The following is a 13,752-nucleotide window of genomic DNA, read 5'->3' as shown; positions in this document are numbered from 1 at the left end:
TGCACTTTAATCTCTCCATTGTTCTCACTAGCCTTTGTGGTTCCACCCTTCACCCACTCCCAACACCCAAGCAAAAACCTCTTGATAAAGCAGCAGTTTTACTGTACGATTCAGTCACATCTATAGTTCAAGGTAGCCCTCTCGTATGAGCAGAAGAAAGTCTTAATGAGCAAAGACCTTCCATGGTATTTGGTATCATTCCTCAGACAGCTCAGGACAGATTCAAGCACTGAGACTCATCCTTCCCTCCAGCTGGCCCCTTCCAGTGTAACCAGCACCCTTGTTAGAGGTGTCCCCAACACCGCAGCCGGGACTGCGCCGCACTGATGCACACCAGCAGCCGCCTCCCTGAAGCATTTCGGGCTGAGCAGCAAAGCACAGGGCAGAGGGGACCGCAGCTGCAGTGCCACAGCCCAGGGCAGCCCTGACACCAGACGAGGCCATCCCAGCAGAAACAACCCAGAAGCTGGAGATGCATAGGACTACCTGTCCAGTGCCCTGAGGCCAGGCAGGTTTTCCCAGAGAAGCTCTACTCACCAGCAGCAGCATCTGCACTCTTCTACTTCATCCATCAGCCCCTTCTCACCCCAGCCCTAGCTGAGGGCAGTCGGGTAGGATGCGGCTGCCAGGGAGGTATTACTGTATTACTAACACTTAAACCACCTCAGCGACTTAAAACCATGGGGTTTGTGTTCATTTCTCTCTTACTTCAGGTTTTTTCTTCACCACACACTATCTCATTCTGGTTTTGCTGTACGGGCTTCCACAAGCACAGCAACAAGAGCAGTTAAATCACAGCCCCAGACTCTCGATGTGACCACGACATCAGACCTCTGAGCAGTGCTACCTGCAGAGTGATCAACCGGGCAACCCATGGGCAGCCACGCAATCATCTGCTGCACAGGAGGAGGAAACATGTCCCAGATTTAAGGAGCAGTCCAACAGGGAAAGGTGTGTTTGAAATAAAGCCAATGTCACGAGCAAACTGAATGAGTCCTTTCCAAACAGACTGGCACAAAGCATGCTGAATGGCAAGGTGAGCGTGCCAAACCGAGGTATGCTGCAAATAACCACGTATGAGGTGAGAGCTCTTATGGTTCAGCCAACTTGAAGCGGGGAGATGGGGGGAAGTTGACGGGGAATAAGGGAGACTGTGGAGAGCTTAAGTATTCACAAGCACCTGAGAAAGCTCCAACAGGGCAGCTGAAGCCATTCCTTGCTCAACTCTCCTGCTCCAAAACAGAGCAAGCAACAGTCTCCTAAGTGATGGATGCAAAGCCTCTGTGGGAAAAATAGCAGCAGAAGCAGCAGAAGAGAGGTAGCCAGAACCAGGTGAGAGACGTGGTGAGGATACCAAACCTTACCCCATTCCAGCCAAGCCAGGAAAAGCCACTGCTTGTCCCTCTTCAGAGGCGAAGCAGCCCAGTCAGGGAGGCATTACTCCGAGGAGCTGCAGGGAAACGTCCCTGCCACGCAGCACATCCACCACATCCCAGTGAGTTTTGCCAGGATGAGACAGCTGCTCCTTCCAAACACTGCTACAGACCTTCCACAGATGTTTGACCTTACCTATAAATATCTTGGCAGACTGACAGTGAGGCACATCATTTCCTCTGCAAGATAATTGGTTTGAGGACTAAAAACAAACAAACTCAGCCAGAGCATACAGGCAGGTCCTGGGCAGTCACTTTATCCAGTAAATAGCCATCAGAAGGCCAAGGGCAGCTTCAGCAGCACCTGCAAACCTTATTTTGAGGGTTTCAGATAGACCTGAACAAGAAAACCCTTGTTCCATCCTGTAAGAACTTAACATTGCAAAATAAACGCTTTAGTTACACACAGGGACAAATCCAAACCCTTACAAACCTTTTCATAAGAGAGATACTACCCAGAAATTCAAACACTTGCCCAAAATGGAGAACATCAACGCATGGCTTTAGCACAGCACTGGAAAGCGTGCCACAGCTCCTCCATGGCACAGCTCCCCCTGACCCCTGCCCGCAGCCCCCACGAGCCGGGACTCACCACGGCCCTCAGAAACCCTGCCAACAAGAGCAGTGCAAATGCAGCCCACTTTGCAAAAAACTTTTTAATTTTGGGACAGACGCATTTACCAGGCACAGGCGCTTGGCTGGAAAGCTCTTCACCACCTCTCCTGACCCCTGCTCCGCACAGCACGGCTCCTGCCCCTTGCAGGCATCCCGGGGAAGGTATCATTTTTGGCAATCGCTGCCCCAGTAACACAGGCTGCAGATCTGAAGCCCCGTTTACAATACCTCAAAGGAGGGGAGATAAGGGTAGGAAATGCCTCTCCGCATACCATGCACACTCCCACCCTGCTCCTTTTCCAGGCCACTTCTGCCATTGTTTGCTGAAAGATGAACAAATGTTTCCCAAAATACACCTGAAGTAGAAACGAGGACCTAATTCTGCCGGTTTATTAAAGCAAAGAAACTTTATTTCAGCATCTCCCTGTTTACCAAAAAAAAAAAAAAGCTGGAAGCTTTCTTGGCGGTATTAGGACAGCACCTTGGAAAGAGCAACAGGACTTTGATTTGTAAGGTGAGGAGAAGCGCGGCTTGCTCTGCTTGCCACGTTTCAGCCTTCCCGCATGCACCTCGTCCTCCAGCAGCTCCTCTGCTCTCACAACAGAATGAAAGGGAGATTTGAGTGGCCTCCAGAGGAGACTGAAATGGAGAGGGGAGGTCCACGGACACCAAGAGACATCTTATGGACCTACCAGATGCCAGCACCTCCTCAAACCAACCAGCAAATTAACCTCTAAAGGAGCAGAGGGGTCACCCTGAGAAGTCTTCCTGAAAGGGACACAGCTCAGCTTCCCCCAGACAAGTCCCGGAGCACCCTCCAAAGACCCCAGAGCCTCAGAGAGACTTTGGCTCCATTACTCCAACCACCTGTTTCCCAATGACCTAGTTTCTTCCCTGTACCAAAAAACCAGCACATTGACTTCTCCTCACACAGACTGGTCAGTCTAACGACAGCACGGTTTTGGGCCCCAGCATTTGTTTACCTGCAAAGCGCCACAGAAGCTGGCTGTGTGGGTGTCTGTGGTTTGCAAGGCATCACATTTTGGTTTCTGTTTTATTTTAAAAAGGGGGGGTGGGGGGGAAGTGCTGTCCCTCGTGTTTGACTGAGCAGTTTCCATGAGCTCGGCAGATCTGCCTGCCGCCATGCCAAGCGCATCCTGCCAGACATGCGGCCCCCGGCCCCGCAGGGACAGCAGGCGGCTATTTCGGGGGCCAAAAGGAAGGCAAGACACTCTCTATTGTATCCCGCTTGTGCCATCGCCGTCCTCTCGGCGCTGCAGCACAAAAGACCCGCTCCAACTGTGTCAAAGCTCACTCCCTACACAGGGCAGGCAAGCGCTGGCAACCACAATGGTTTCTTTTTAAAACAGTTTGCGTTTCCTGTGTGTTTTGTCTTCGCACAAGATCTATCTCGCTAAGCTCATAAGGACTGTCAGGGCATTGGTTACTCACTCACAATACAAGAAGAGACGGCGATTCTGTGAAGTCAGAGTTTAGTTGAGTCAGCAGCTGCAACAAGCTGCCTACCAGGTACCACCAGCCCCGCCCAGAGGGGTCCTTCATCTCCTGTACACACACTTCCCATTTCACCTTCGTGGGATGCAAGCACCAACCTGTAAGGACCAAACCGAGCGGGTTTGTTTTCCTGTTCCAGCACACACTCAAAGTTGGCCCCCTCAACCTTCCTACAAAGCATTCAACTTGCAGACACTTTGCTATAATGTTGCTGAGGTTGAAGCTGGATCCATTAAGACAGCCACGTCGCTGAGTGATGCTGGAGAGCCTCCTCATCTCCCCACCAGACGATGAAGCTGGAGCTAAGCCCTGCAAATCCTCCATCACATCTCCCCAAGGCACTACTTTAAGCACAGCATGACGGTGAAGCAGAACACAAACACTTACAGGAGTCCTTCACTTAAGTGTCATCAATTGATTTCAGTTTTATTCCACTTAAAAAAAAATAACACACAAACCATGGAAGAGCAACCCTCGAGTGGGACACCTTGCAATGAAATAGTTCGGCAAGTAGAGAATTCTTCTAAATCGTGCATCTTTCCAGCAAGGTAAAATTCAAGACCCAGGTAGTGAGCAGCCGCTTCCAAAGTCAAGGAGATTATTTTCATTCACTGGGTTGCTCGTGGGGAGGCACCCGCAGGATCGGGCCCAGCTGATTAGATGAAGTGCCTGCAGCATAAAGTCAAGTCGGTGGCATGAAAAGCGACAGAAATAGCCCTCTGCTCCCCACCCCAAGCTAATCTCCTCTCAGCTGGAATTGGAAACCGAGCACAAAAGCCTATAGCGGGGATCTGAGCGCATAAGCAGCCTGCAGAGGCGGCGGCTGATTCATTTATTTCATTAAGAGTCAACTCCTGCACCATGACAAGGTGAGGAATTGCCACATTTACCCCTTCTGCTTCCTACGAGGGCAAAGGCCAGTCTGGGCTATTCCTGCCCACAAAGAGCCAGATGACCAGCCCATTGCAGCCCTTTTGCTGAACCCATCCTCTGGCAGCGAGCACCAGTGAAGAATTCCCGCGTTTCTCTTTCAGGCATCACCTTCAGGGCTGTCACTGCTTGGTGACACAAAGCGGCCAAAGGCGCATGTTCTGTGTGGCAGTTTGTGCTCTTGGCCAGGATCTCCCCAGGGTCTGGAGGATGCAGCAGAGCAGCTCTTCGCTGCTTGCTCCCTGGTGAGGGAAAAGAGCTCAATGGCAGCCCAGCAGCCGTAACACCATCCTGAGAGAGCCAGAAAGCCACCACGAGAAGGTGACAGATTAAGGGACAGGCAGGAACGGCAGGGAAAGAAGGGCACAGGAGTTCAACTGTCCCCAAGGGAGAACAAGGTGGGGGACACAGCGGGGCTGTCCAAATCACGGATGTGTCATGGGGCTGACCATACAAAGAGCTGAGGTCCGTTCCCTCCCTCCCCGCAGCCCAGACCGGGGGTGAGAAGGGCAGCAGCATCCCCCTCCCACCTTCCCCAGAGAGGAACATGCTGCAAGTCATTTCCTAAACGGTGTCACTGCCGAGCACGTAACGGCGCCGGCTCTGCCAAGGCGCTCCCCACCCCACCACCGACACGCAGGCTGCTCCCTGCAGCAATCTGCAGCACCTTCGGGAAGGTGGGCAACCAAACCCCTCTTCTGGCCTGCTCATGGGAACAGTGAGCTCTGTTCGGGACCAAGAGCTCTTGGGGTTTGTAGGGTGGGTTGTTGTTGGTTTTTCATAATTAGTACAGGCTGGATCAAGACAAGAGGCTCTTTCATGCTAAGAAACCATAGCTTAGAACCAGGGTGTCTTTCCCTATTATAACTGCTTCTCTCGCCTCCTGTCTTTTGGAAAAACATTTCATTAGAGCATCGTCAACAAGGACACTGCATCAAGCCTGACCACCCAATGACCCAAACCATTACAGCCTTACACACCTATAACAGGGGACTCAGCCACTGGGGCTTCCAAATGAAGACAGAGGGTCAGTTACCAACAGCGACCACATGGCAAACTGGGAAGGGGAGTTCAAACCACAAGAAAGTCGCCTGTCCCTCTGAGCAATCATGGCCCTGAAGCACTTGTTCTCACCTGCAGGACAGTCACCTCTCCTGCAAAGCCCAGGGGAAGAGGAGGAGGAGAACAAAAACACCCACGGTGAATGTCTGCAGTGGTAAGCAAACCAAAACGCAGTGTTTCCAGCCTCCTAAAGGGCTTCCTTTCTGAAACCAAAATTTTTATTTCTCTAATATCACACCATGCCAGACAGGTTGTACCATCTCCCTTGTCTGGATATCTGTAACACAGGGGGACCCTGACCACTATCTCCTCCGGGATGTCAGGGATGATAGCAAAGCTGACGTCAGAAACCTGCCACCGGTAAATGCAGGTGCCCCAGCCCCAGACCTGAGCCAGTACCTCCAAAATAACATGCAACAAACCCTCCCCCAGAGGTGAAGCATCCACTGATTAACAGATGAATACAGAACAAGGTCACTCGCCTGACTTCAGGCAGTGGGCTGGCTGTAAGGGGTACACCACCACCTCAGGATTGTTATTTCTAGCCCTGTGCTCCAGCTGTGAGGTACTGGTGAAACCCTGCTCATCCCTCAGCTCTGGCTATTGCTTCTGGTAGCAAATTCTTCTCGCGCGCACCATGTGATTCTCCCTGCACCCTGCTGCGAGCCCCACAGCACCGGCAGGTTAACCACACGGAGGAGTAAAAATTATGAAAATCATGCAGCAACAATTTAATTTCACTGGTTTCTTCGAAACAAACAGCTCATTTCCTCACTCAAGGCTTCTGCAGCATTTTAAGCAGCAGATGCTCAGCACTACTAGACAAATGGTTCCTCCTGAAGGAATGAAGGAGAAAGTGTAAGGAAACATCACTTAAAAACATACAAAGGGGGAGGGGAAGGGAAAAAAAAAAAAAGCCAAGACCCCTTAGAGAGCACAACTCCTACAGCCTGCCCTGGAGTGCTGGTGAGGAAGAGCAGGTACAGAAGTCTTCTGGGTGAGAGATCTCATCAGAAATTGGGAGCTTCAGGAGAGATTCTTGGCTTTCCCACAGGTTTCTTGTATGCAAAGTAAGTAATTTAATCTGTGCCCCAATTACCTTCTTAAAGTGAAGACACTGTTTTACCCATCTGCAGTAAAGGAAGTTTCATTGCTGCTTGATGCAGAGGTAAGTTTGGTGGTGAAGGTGCATCAACCGATGTTATATTTCTAGCTGAATGGAAAGCTCAAAATTTAAAGCTAAATTCTTCCCCAGAGAACTAAAAACATTTTGGTTTGGCCACTTTATCTCTAGTTCTAGATAATCTCGCCCTCTTCAGTGAGCTCCTTCCTAAGAGTGGGAATGAAATATGAGAAAGAAGAAAAATGTGAAACAGCAAGTAAAAAAAAAATATCTCTGGAGCTGATGCTGGTAATAGAAAATTTTAAGTGCCTCATTCTTTTTTCCTCCCAACTGTTCCACTCCTAACAATATTGGCAGTTGTTTGAGGAAAGCCCCTCAGTATTTTCACTATATATTTCCTGTAAACACTCGACACAACACAATATACATTCTTTTTCCTATCAATATTTCAACGTGGGCTTCCTTAAATAAATAAATAAATAAATAAAGAAGACCTTCTGTGCCAAGCAGTCCTCCCCCACACCAGTGTGCCTGGAATCACGCTGCTCTTTCCAGCAGCACCTCAGTGGTGAGCAAAACAAGTCTGGCAGTGGTCCCCAGACGTACACACGCCGGGCATCAGGCTCCTATGCACAGCTGGAGAGCTGAGCCTTTGGGTTCGCTGGGCACGGCCGCAGCCACGGAGGGCTTTGCTTTAGTAGGACACAAGCCCAAGCACAACGTACACACATGATTTAGGAGAAAGGCAGAGCGTTAAAGCCAGCCCAGCCCAGCGCTTGCTTTCCTCCACATGGGTCTCGCACAAAGCTGCTCCTTAAGCCCAATCCCCAGTGCAGGGCAGCAGGGCTCGGAGGCATTTTAGAAAACCTTAATCTAGAAGTTCTGTAGAACAACGCTCTTTTCTACATCTGCTCCACACAGCTCTCTCAAGGCTGCCATTTTTCTGCACTGAACTCTTCTTGCCCAGGTAGATTTTCAAATCCAAAACTTTTCTGTGGATAGTTTTCGTGTTCATTGCAAGTTTAGGGTTTTTCCTCGCCTCTCCATTTTTGTTCCCTAGCATCCTACTTAGCAACCAGGCAGCCGAGCTCTGCTCTCGCTGGCTTTCCCTCCGCACCCATGGGCAGACCGGGCTCTTCCAGCCCCCAGCATGAGGCATCGCCCCAGACCGGGCACCCAGTGCCCCTTGGAGGGTGCCTTGGAGCTGCAGAAACTGCTCAGCCCCCTCTCGCTGTCCAAGGGTGAAACCTCTGGTTTGCCTCCTGCTTTCAGGTCAATGGGTGACTCAGTAAAAAGAGCTGCCCGGGGCTTTTGGCCATCAGCTTGCAACACAGAGAAAGGAGAGGGACGTGTCAGTTAGTGTGAGCTTGGAAATCTAAACATGGTTTTGAATCGAGGTAAAAATCAGAAACTAAGTTTGGGACTCGGTGTCAAACTACACACCAAAACACACCGTCCCCTTTTAGCCTGGTGCAACAGAGAAAACTATTCAACAGCCTGTAAATCTGCAGAGAGCACACGCTAATTGTACCGATTCATTTTTTTTTTCCTTAGATAAGAACTGTTCACATCAAACCATGCGCAAAGCTCTCCCCTCTGCTCCCCACTGACTGTACCGGCGACAGTGCAGACAGGCTCGAGCTGCACACAGGACTCTAGAGAAGACTATGCTTGAAGAGAAGGAAATTTTATTCCTTCAAGAATTCATTACATACCACTCCCCTCTCCCCTTTGCTCTCCCAAAGAAAAGTATCTGCTAACAAAATTTATCTCCAGCATCAGAGGAGCAGCAGGATCCCTGCCCTTAGGCAAAGAAAGAAAGATCAGAACGGGATTTCTGTGCAAACATGAACTGAATCCCAACTTCCCTCGCACAAGGGCAGCCCCATCTTCTGAGCCAGGCAGTTAAATATTGAAGGAAAGGCATGCAGCAGCTCCGATTATGTGGAACAACAAAAAAAAAAATTAATTGAGGGTGTAAGTCTCTGATTCGGCTTTCCATTTATTTTTTCCACACCACATTATATGTGAGTGTGGGTTGCAATGCAGACACCTGCAAGGGAAAGCAGCCTGACCCATCTATGACAGGGATACTACCTCTTTTTTTTGTTTGTTTTTCTGGTTAAAGCTTCTGTTTTTATCAACCCTGCAACAGACAGATGTGTGGGGTGTTCCAAAACTGCATCCCTCTTCCTGACATTTTAAACTACACATTCAGAGATCTGTAATTTGAAAAACAACAACAAATCTTTCCCCAAAACAGGCTTTAAAATAAGACATGGGAAAAAAACCAGCTAATTTCCAACAGAATCGCAAAAACACCATTGCAAGAGCCCACACCCTTCCCTTAAGGTACAAATTAAAGCCCTATTCGTCCGCACCCCAGTCTTTTTAACAGAAATCCTTCTATTGTTTAAAGCCACTTACACACATTTTGGCCCACGGGGAAACAAAAAATCCTGGGAACTGCCCTATTCTGGCACTGCAACAAGCTAGATAAGTGCCTGGATTTTCCATTTACAGCTCCTAGGCACCTCAAACTGTGCCAACATGGGATGTTTCAGTGGCAGGGGCTTTGCAGGCTCTCAGCTATCGACAGGGATGTGCCTTTCCCAGGGGATGGCCACCCTCGCTGTCACCTCTGGGCCATGCACCCCTGCACAGGAGCGGGCATCCCACCTGCCCCCACCCAGCTGTGCAGCCCCGGGGCTCTGCCTTTCTGCAGCAGGCTGGGGGACACAGCAGGGCGTTACCATCCCATGGGAATACATTCCCCTTTTTGATTTTTTTCTGGTTTCTTCACCACCAGAGGAGAGTCCTGCCTCGCTCTTCTCTTTTCAAAGCAAAAGCATGACTCTGCCAGCTTTTGCGGCACTGCTGTGACAATGCCAGCAGCCAACAAAGCCACCACAACCACCATCAGATGGCAGGAAGGGACAACACGTGATGGGTTCACGCTGTGAGATGATGCTGGTATGCAAGAGAAGATTCATCCCTGCACACCCATACTGGAGTTCGCTGTACCAACATTGCCACCAAGAGACAACAACTTCTTCCAAGCTGATCACCTAGACCATAGCACCCAGTGATCCAAGGTCAGGTCCTGCGGGATGCATCACCTTGTGCAGAAGCCAGAAGAGGTCCCCAGGTGACCAGACCACAGCAGCAAATACCATGTAGCCCTCTAGCAGCAGGCATTTGCCTCCAGCCATGGGACAGATGTCACCAGCTGGGCAGAACCATCAACCATCTCGGAGCCCCCAAGTGCCAGAGCCAAACGTGCTGAGCGGCCCACCACAGCGTGGAGAGAGGTTCCGAGAGACTGGTAAGCAGCGTTGCTGTCAGGATGATGTGCTGCCTTGTGGTGGGCTTGAATACAACTGCCAGGATTTGAAAGTGTTTGCTACATACCTGACAGGAGGAATATTGATTTTGTGGGAGATTTAAGGGACGCTGTTCTTCCCAACAGTCTGACTTAACCTTTTTAAATAGCAGTTGCGTTTAATTATTGCTAACAAAATGCTTTCAACGCTACTGTTTACAGACACTATTGAGCATATCTGTAACCACTCCAATAATCCTTAAAAGATCTTAACCAAGTTATTCAAAAAGGTGCTCTCTGACCCATCCTGCATCCATCAGGGAGCCTGTACATCTACTCAGGATGGTGTTGCTCACCTGCCTCTGCTGTGCAGGGACCAGCAGGGTGTCCGCAGGCTCTGCTGGGAGGGTGAAGAGGTCAGGCTTTGGGAAAAATGAATTATCCATGCTACAGTGTGAGTTGCTTTGCTCCACATGGCCCAAACATCTGGATTTGTTGTCTAAGGCACAGCCCTTACACCTTGGTGAACTCCGCAATGACTTACTTATTTCACTGCTGAATTATGCACGTCACCCCACCACTCCAAAAAATTCATCTTCCTGTCCAGCTAGCCTTTGCAGGTCAAGGTCAGCCACCAGCATGCAAGGGGGTCCCGAGGCTGCTGATCTGACACTACAGACCTCCAGCACAGCAGGTCAGGCTTCCCTGCAGCATGCCAACAAGCAGTATCATATAGTTGCTATAGGGTGCCAGTGCCAGCCCATTCAAAGGTCGGCATCACCAGATACTGCTACTGCAGGGCAATCAAGACTGTTTTCCCTTGAAGCCTGCAGGAGTATTATAAGTGCATCTTCTAGAAAGTCGAACCATAATACTTCAAGAGGACAAAAGCTCCTTAAAATGCAGATCAGCAGAAACCCTGCACAGGGAGCAGGCTGCTGCTAGCAGGGCTTGGCTGAGGAAAAGCATCTCTGCCAACAGCCCCGCCACTGCCTCTCACTTCCACCTCTGCCCAAGCACGGCTCCAGAGTAACTTGCCTTATCTTAGATGCAAACCATCAGATTGAAACAAAATGTTTTGCTAGCAAAATGCTAACAAACCGTTAGCACAACTTTCTGCAGTGCCAACATCACCAGTTTCAGTCTTAAATCAGACAGAGCAGCTTGCCACTGCCTTGCTTGCAAGGCAGATTTTATGTTTCTAAAGTACCTTATTTTTAGGCTCAGTTATCAACCCGCACGTCACCATACATGCCCTACTTTTTGTGTTTTCTGCATCTACTCTTGGCCACAGTCAGAGCTGGTACGTTGGCCTGACTTGCTGCTCTGACAATGCAGTTGTTCTGACATTCAGTTTCATCAAATATTTACCACTTCTTAGTCTGAAAATATGATTTTGGATACTTTAGATTAACTTGACTATGAACTTTGGCACCAGAATTGCTGGTACTGCTCTTGTCCTTGTCAATCGAGTTCTTACTTTGCTTCTGCCATTTCTGGGATTACAAGCACTAGTGCTCTGCTGCCACAGGCCGAGAACCACCAAGGAGAACCTCACTCACCCACCAGCACAAGGTTCAGCCACCCTCCCCTGCAGTCTCAACGTGCAGCCAAGGCCTGGATGTGCAAACAGCCAGCCCTGCCCAGGGAAGAGACTGGCTGCTCTTCAGGGAGACTTTCTGGAGGCTTCCCAGGTACCGGTACCCAGCCTGCCACTCCGTACGTGCCTCAGCCGAGTATTTGCTCTGAGAAGCAGGTTTTTTTGGATGGCAGAAAAAAAATCAGTGTTCTGGTAGTGAAAGTGAAATTCAGGTAGCAGGGGCATTTTAAAGCCAGAAAATGCCTGATCCGATCCTGCAGATGGTGGAGATGGCCCTTCTGCATCCCACCGACAGATCTACGGCACAGCTCCCACCAGCTGCTTTGGTGGGTTAAACAAGTCGGCAAGCAAAGCCCACCTGGTACAAAGCCCCTCTTAATTTCACATACCAGATGAACTCTTGCACAAAACCTCCGCAATAAAAAGCCAAGCCTTATACAAATCCCCAAATCTCGGCTTAGTCCACAAAGCAGAGAAAACGACGGTGGGTATTACTAGACACTTGACAGCCAGCGCAAGGCTCACACCTGCCTTGGTCTTTCTCCTTGAATGGGTATTTGACCTTTAAGCTGCTGAGCAAGTAATCAAGCAGAATTTATGCCTGTGAAATGCTGTCAACATCCAATATTGCCACATGGAGACACTGCAGAGCAGCGCCTCATACTTGGGGTTTTCCCATATGGATCATCGGAGATGCCATGACTATGCCATAACATCACATGGAGCAGTTGTGACAAAATTAAGGCAACTGGCACCAACGAGCAAAGCTGCGCGTCTCCAGCCTCCCCTCCTAGGCTGTCCCCTCTCTTCTCTTCCAGAAACACCCAACCTGCAACTCCTACCCCTTCCAGCTCAAGGGCAAAGCATCAAGATGTGGTGTGCCGTGCAGACCCTCACCTACACAGCGCAGGCAAGAGCTAATGAGCAAACTCACAGGTGAGGTCTCTTGGCAACACAGGGTGAGAGAAAAGGAGAGGAAAATTGCTGCCAGCTTGTTTGTGTGCACTTTGGGTGGCATTTCCAACCCTGTAATTGTTGCATAATGAATTTAGCAATGGAGTTCAAGAGCTATGATTCACTCAGGCCAAAAAACCATGAGTCAGCCCCCAAAGAATCATGAGATGTTAAAATTATATACATTTAACTTAAGCCTGACAAATCCAAAGGAGCAGTGTAACAGCAGAGTGTCTCAGCACAACTCAAAAGATCACGCAAATATCCCCACTCCTCCTCGCAGCCGATGCAAGACGAGAGCAGCACAAGAGCAGTACCTAGGGCAGCTGTTGCAAATAATTTACGCCTGCCACCCATGTCCAGCTCAGGTTATCAGCCCCAGCTTAGAAAAAGGCACCTGATGCTGCCTCTTACCTAGCGCTCACACTGACTCACTGAGAAAGGCGATAAGGTCCCACCCAGCCTAAGAAAAGCTCTCTGTGCAATCTGGCCGTGGACCTCTGGGGAGACAGCGCTCGGGATGCTTGTGTCACTGGGTGCAGCCAGCACAAAGGCTGGGCAGAGGACAGGACAGGAGGGCAGAGGTGGCTGTGGGAAGCTGGCAGCCAGGGTTACAGCAAGCCAGAGGGGGGTGGGTAGGAAAGGAGCACCGACCTCTGCAGGGGATCGAGCAAGAAGCAGGGCAGATTTATTACAGAAAGGGATGCCTATGTTAAGGAGCATGTGCAGCTCACTGGGAGGCGATGCAGAGAAGACCTCGGGAAAAACAAGATGTTTTCCTAGCTCTGCTGGGCGATCTTCAGTCCTGCCCTGCATTCTGTGCTGATGGAGCTTGTACATACAGACGGGAAAGTTATTTTGAAACAAGACAGGGTGCAAATCCAAAGCAGAACAACTATTCTGGGTTAACTCCCCAGGTGGCTTCTTATTCTAGCGTGGCAGTACCTTCTTCTAGTTTAATTCACTTCAAAAATAGATTAGGCCAATGGTTCTGATCTGCAAGGCCGTGGTAGCTGGCCTGCTGCTTTTAGAGCATCCTTAATTAGAGCCTGGATACAGGGACACAGGGGGCTCCAGGATGCAGATGTCATAGCCCACATTTGGAAACGTTATATTAACCTAAACCAGGAAAGAAGCAACTGCCTGCAGGAGGGTCTGCACAGCCACCCCTCGAGCAGGACCTGTCACCCCTGTGGCA

The 13,752-nt window shown here is 49.9% G+C and overlaps 1 protein-coding gene across 2 annotated transcripts in view; it reads right to left on the bottom strand.

The window, feature by feature from the left end:
- PPP1R16B (protein phosphatase 1 regulatory subunit 16B) overlaps positions 1–13,752 on the bottom strand; it is a 60,706-nt gene that overhangs the window by 42,163 nt on the left and 4,791 nt on the right. The window contains exon 1 of one of the 2 annotated variants that reach the window (XM_005443798.3): positions 1,365–1,527. The exons of the other annotated variant lie outside the window; for it this stretch is intronic. The gene's annotated coding sequence lies outside the window, so the exon portion shown is untranslated. Of the gene's footprint in view, positions 1–1,364; positions 1,528–13,752 lie in introns of those variants that run through there. 2 annotated transcript variants of the gene reach the window in all.

This window comes from Falco cherrug, chromosome 10 (genome assembly GCF_023634085.1).
Source record: "Falco cherrug isolate bFalChe1 chromosome 10, bFalChe1.pri, whole genome shotgun sequence".
NCBI lineage: Eukaryota > Metazoa > Chordata > Aves > Falconiformes > Falconidae > Falco > Falco cherrug.
The sequence above is the reverse complement of the archived record's forward strand: the minus strand, read 5'-3'. Positions and strand labels throughout refer to the sequence as shown.